General features: G+C 44.2%; 1 protein-coding gene across 5 annotated transcripts in view; it reads left to right on the plus strand.

The window, feature by feature from the left end:
• ARHGAP26 (Rho GTPase activating protein 26) overlaps positions 1-6,000 on the plus strand; it is a 423,871-nt gene that overhangs the window by 312,503 nt on the left and 105,368 nt on the right. The gene's annotated exons all lie outside the window — the stretch shown is intronic.

Genomic DNA, 6,000 nt, shown 5'->3' on the forward strand with positions numbered 1-6,000 from the left:
GAAATTGTTGAAAGGAGCCACATTAACAACCCTGAAAATTAAACTTGCGCTGTCAACCACAACAAGACTACAGTTACAAGAGCTTCATGTCCACCTCATCCTGCTTACCACCCCCCCATCTTTGAACTTCTCTGCCCCTGGATGGTAGCAGAGAAAAGTGATAATGACTGCAGCTTAGGTGCCTACCCGCTGAGCCGCTTTCAGAATTGGTAACCTGGGGCCTGCCTGCTACTGTCCACCCCAGGGGACACGGATCCAGTCCCCAGTCTGGAGACGCTCTTTAGAAATGGCCCATGGAATTACCATGAACATAACCATTTAGAGGAGTGAGCTCTGGGTGACTTCCGTGCAAGGGAATGTCTGGAGCCAAGCTTTGCAGGGAGGCGCGCTTTGGATGGGGAGGATTTGCTGGGAAGGCCGGGGGCAGAGTGCGCTCCTGAAGGCAGGGTGGGTTTGCTGGGTTTACTATTGGCTGTGAGGCTCCCAGTCTGTCGTGCCAGAGGTACTTGGAGGAAAGTGATGGAATATGTCATTTTATGTTTTGGACTTTTCTTTTTTTTTTAATGTTTTTTTTTATTTATTTCTAGGAGAGAGAGAGAGACAGTGTCAGCAGGGGAGGGTCAGAGAGAGAGGGAGTCACAGACTGAAACAGGCTCCAGGCTCTGAGCCGGCAGTCAGCACAGAGCCCGACGCGGGGCTCAAACCCACGAACCGCGAGATCATGACCTAAGCGAAAGTCGGACGCTTAACCAACTAAGCCACCCAGGTGCCCCTGTTTTGGACTTTTCTATAGATTTGAAGTATTTCATAATTTTTAGAAAAGAAGAAAGAAAAACAATAGCAAGAAGAGAAATACAAATAGGTAGTGTAACAGAAGCCCCGCAAATAGAAGTGGAGGAGCGAGTGCTCTGTGCCCAAGGCAGAAGCAGGCTGCTAGATGTTCCTGCACAGGATACCAAGTTATAACACCAAACAATGTGGCTTTTTTTTTTTTTAATGTTTATTTATGTTAGAGAGATAGAGCCCAAGCAGGGGAGGGACAGAGAGAGAGGCAGACACAGAATCTGAAGCAGGCTGCAGGCTCTGAGCTGTCAGCCGAGAGCCCGATGCGGGGCTCAAACCCATGATCTGTGAAATCATGACCTGAGCTGAAGTCAGATGCTTAACCACCTGAGCCACCCAGGTGCCCCCAGGGTGCCTTTTTAAAAATAATTTTTTAATGTTTGTTTATTTTTTGAGAGAGACAGTGCACAAGCGGGAGAGGGGCAGAGAGTGAGAGAGAGAGACAGAACCCGAAGCAGGTTCCAGGCTCTGAGCTGTCAGCTCAAACCCAGCAACTGTGAGATCACCTGAGATGGAGTCGGATATATGCTTAACTGACTGAGCCTCCCAGACGCCCCCACTGTGGCTTTAAATTGACAGTTGCTGCTACTTCTGTCATCACCACTACCTTGACCACCACCATAAACAGTAGCACCTGTCATTTATTAAGCCGTTACTTCAGGCCAAGCGATTTATTCACCTAATTTTACTTAGCATTAAAACTTAAAGAGGTAGCTATTACTTCTCCTGTTTTACAGGTGAAAAAATAGGCTTAGAGATGCCATGTGTCTGGCCTGCTGTCATCCAGCCGGGAGTATCTTTCTGATTCCAACCACTGTGCTGTCTCCTTTAGCCTTTTTTCCCCATCTTTGTAAACTGGAGGTAATATTTGTCTTCCGAACCCCTGGAGTAGCACTTCTCAAATTGTAAGTCATGGCCCATTAGGGGGATGTGAAATGGCCTTTTTTTTTTTTTAATAGTAGATAAAAATAAAAACAGAACAGAAAATATCAACATTCATCACCCTTACTATTCCAAAAATTTTTGTTTCTGCTTTTGTGTTTGTGTGTCTTTCTGGTTATGTGTATATGTGTGCACGTACGAGTGAAATGCTACATAGGACAATGTGTTCCCTACCACGGGACATTGTCAGAAAGTTTGAGATCTACTATGTTCTTGAGATACGAGGAAGGTTGAATAAACCTAAAGAATGGTTGCAGAGCTCCTCAGAAACTCCGAAACATACTATATGTGTATGTTGTCATCGTTATTTAACACTGAACCTGAACCAGAGCATGGTGGGTAGGTGTTACATGCTCTGTTACACTACCCATCCTGTCCATGGCACATCATGATGACCTGTGACCACACTGTGTCCAGCAGAGCCAGGACGTAGACTTGACACTCATTGACCCAGCTTGCCAGGCCTCGAGATGGAAGCCATTTGCAAATGCAGCACTGGGCTTATGCTTTCTTGGAGTACGTCAGGACCAGTCTGTGACTTAAAGCATTGCTTGGCCCTTCTGGAGTCATGGCTCTCATTTAAACAACAGGAAAACATATGCGACCCCTGTGACAGCATGGGGGACACTGCCTTACAAGCCCCAAAGGGATTGACTTCTGTCTCCTCCTCTCATAACACTCCCCCACCGCTGTCCTCTTGTGGAAATTATTTACCTCCTTCTGCATCTCAAAGGGCATCAGACCCATCCAGAGTCCCCACCCATTTCCCCTTAGACAAAGGTGGGAAGAGGTCCCTCTGCCAAGGCCATTTTCCTTGAAGCAGACTCTTGCCTCATTAATTGCAATTCATGAGAGAATGGCTGGGAACATGGGGTACGAGCGCCCCCCCCCAACAACTCCCCTGAAAGCATGTTCTTCGAGAGATGCACTGCTTTTCGACTAATACAGCAAATGCAATGGTCCCAGAAGGAACTGGGTCTCACCCAGGTTAAAATTGCATGTGGAACTGTTTTTGCTGCAGCCTGTAGAGGAAGCCTGTAGAACTGGCAGTTCCTGCAGAAGGCATCACGGAAACACCCGTGTAGACCTAAGCCTCCAAAATGCGCAAACTCCTGCCGTGGAATGTGCAATGCACAAGAAACTTGTATATGGATTATAAGTCAAGACTCAACATGACGTTGTGGGCCATGTGAGGAAGAGCTCAAGGAGCCCAATTACCAACCCAGAAAGCAGCTCTCAGTGTTTTATAGACCTCACTAATGAATGAGTCCCGTGGTCTCTGCTGGACCATGCTTCGCAGTGGTCTGCCAGCCTGCCTCTCACGCATCTGTAAATTTGTCAAGCTGTAATGGATGGCTGGTGCCAGCAGAGGCTGAGGTCTAGGCCTTTCTCCCCAGGATACACAGATCTCAAGCCATTAATTTTTCATTCTGGAGTAATGAACATAGCCATACCAACTTGAGAACAGTAATAATCAAGTGACAGATCAATTTATTACTTCAGTATGCCAAAAGATAATGGTAGTTAGTCATGGAAGGTGCAGCTTTTCCCCCCAAAAAAGTTTTATAAGCCATAGATCAATGTGTTTTTCAAGTTTTAAAATAAAATGGATCATTAAAAAGGAAATGAATTATGTTGGGTAGCCTCAAGCCTGTTTATATTCAGAGTTGCTTATCTAGAGTTACTGTACCTTTCTTCCTAGTGCCTTTGGGCACTGGGGCCTGCAAATTAGAGTAATTGTTTTTCATTAATTAAACCTAAGAAATGGAACATAGCTCCAGACTTCGAAAAGGAAGGTTGGGATAGTTAGAGTTATAGTCCCCCTTAAAAGTCATCAATAATAATGGGAGGTTTTAGGAGTAAGTAGCTGGATTGGGAATAGTTGTTTTATACAGATCCCATTTAACATCGCATGAACATTCGTTGGGCTTCTCCTGGGCCAGACACTGTGCTCAGTGCTGGTGTTACCAAATAAAATGGTCTTTTTATTTGCATGGTCTCTATGCTAAGGCAGAAGGAGAGACATTAATAACATGTAATAAAGATAATACTTCTGCCTTCATTGAGAGGTGGAGGGTTGGGGAAAGACTGGACAGAGACTGCAGAAAGGAAGGGGGCACGTTTGAGATTAAGAGAACACTGTAGACAGAGGAATGACAAAGGCAGATAGGTATGAAAGTGGGAAGAGAATGGGTAGTGAATTACTGTAGTAATTCTCACTACGTTTCTCACATGTTACCATATTTATTCTGTACAGCCACCTCAGGAAGTAGATGTATTATTCACCTCCCCCACCGCCCTCTTCAAAGATGACCCCAAAGCCTAGATACTGGGTCACTTGTCCAGGGACCCAGAGCTGGCAGGTGGCAGAGGAGGGCTTAGAGGTGAGTTGGGAAAAGGTGTATTACCTCACTAGAGTCTGGCTTTTACACTAAAGACATTGGAACCCATCAAGGGTTTATAATCACTATTATCAGAACAATCAAACAATAGCAGCATTGCTAAACTCATTAGACACACTGGTTCACTGTGTTCTTTCCCAGTGAGGTGTGGGGCCACTGTAATTGTTAGCAGAAGAATGACTTGATCGGGGCCGAGTTACAGACAGTGACTGGTGGTAGCCAGTCAGGATAAAGCTCACCCTAGAAATTCTAGTCAGGGATCCTGGCTAGGAGGCTACTGCTTTAGTCAGAGGTAATGTTCAGAAACACGGTAGTTAAAAAAAAAAAAAAATCAGCATCCAAACCATATGTTGTTATATTGGCCTGCAATTTAAAAGTACTTTGATACATAAATAGCTTGTTGACTCATTTGCACAAGGGACTTTTGTGGCAGAAGGGGGAAGTCTAATGACTTTGCTCCTTGGGAGGGATAAGAATAAAAGCACAGAATTCACTTCCTGCACCCAGGAGCCCATGTTGAAAGAAGGGATGTTACAAGCAGCTTGTAAATATGCATACTTGTTGATTGAGGCACAGAACCAGAGTCTTTCCCCCTTGCCAGGTAAGAACTTGACCTTTTGCGTTCATGCTTTCAGAAACATGATGCAGCTCTGGGTAGATGGGAAGTGTGTTAAGTAAGATCGAGACACTCCACCAGAACTCAAAAAACGTTTGCAAAGTATTTTTACATGGACCAGAAAGAGACCAAGGTATCAGTGACCACTCTCCTTGCTTAGCAGTCAACAAGCAAATTCTCTTCGTATCTGGACAGTTCCACGGTTACAAGTCTCACTGACCTAACCACCCCTTTGGCCCCTTTCAGCAGAGAAAGTTTTTAAGAAATGAGACTTTTAGCCCTGGAAAATTATAGAAAAGTACACATCTGCTGATAAACTTGGTTGATGTAGTAATTTCAGTTAAGGCTCAGTTTCACCACCAGCACTTAAGGCCGTAGAACCTCTTCTCCTCCTACAAAATAGAAGTATTCAAGAGAAACAGTGCAGGCATTTATAGAATTGTGTGAAAAAAGTACTGTGTATAAATAGCACTAAATGCTAGGGAGGTATGTCTGTGCAAACTGATATCTGTGTCCAATTTCTCTCTAGTTGCTAGTAATGAATAGTTTCCTTTTTTCTAACAGGTGATTTAGGGAAGTCCCTAATATTTTCTTAATACTAAACTGAGCTTAACTTCTAACTTATTTGTTGTTTGTAGATCATTTGTATGCTTTTATACGTAGGGCCAGCAAATGAACAATTAAGTTTTATGGCTAGGTCATGGTGGCTGGGGTATGGAGTTCAGATATATGTTTTGAGTAGTACTTATCCAGAAATAAGTATATGTATTTAGCAGATTACCCAGACCCAGCTACTGCTGACCCTGTGTGTTCCTTAGACTTTGAGTGTAAGTGGCAATATAAACACAGCCATATACATGAATATACACAGTAGTACAGTTTTATTTCTGTTTATGCCACATGTTTTGCTTAATGTAAGCCACATGTTTAATGTGATGGAGTTTAATACTTTGAGCCTAAAGTGCTCAATTTCCCAAGAGCCATCCATTATTTAAAATTAGGTCTGTTTTGGGGCCCCTAGGTGGCTCATCGGTTGAACATCTGACTTTGGCTCAGGTCATGATCTTGCAGTTCGTGAGTTCGAGTCCCGTGGTCTCTGTGCTGACAGCTCAGAGCCTGGATCCTGCTCAGGATTCTCTCTCTCTCTCTCTCTCTCTCTCTCTCTCTCTCTCTCTCTCTTCTCCCCCACTTGTACTC

Source organism: Crocuta crocuta, unplaced genomic scaffold (assembly GCF_008692635.1).
Source record: "Crocuta crocuta isolate KB4526 unplaced genomic scaffold, BGI_CrCroc_1.0 scaffold64, whole genome shotgun sequence".
In the NCBI taxonomy this organism is placed as follows: Eukaryota; Metazoa; Chordata; class Mammalia; order Carnivora; family Hyaenidae; genus Crocuta; species Crocuta crocuta.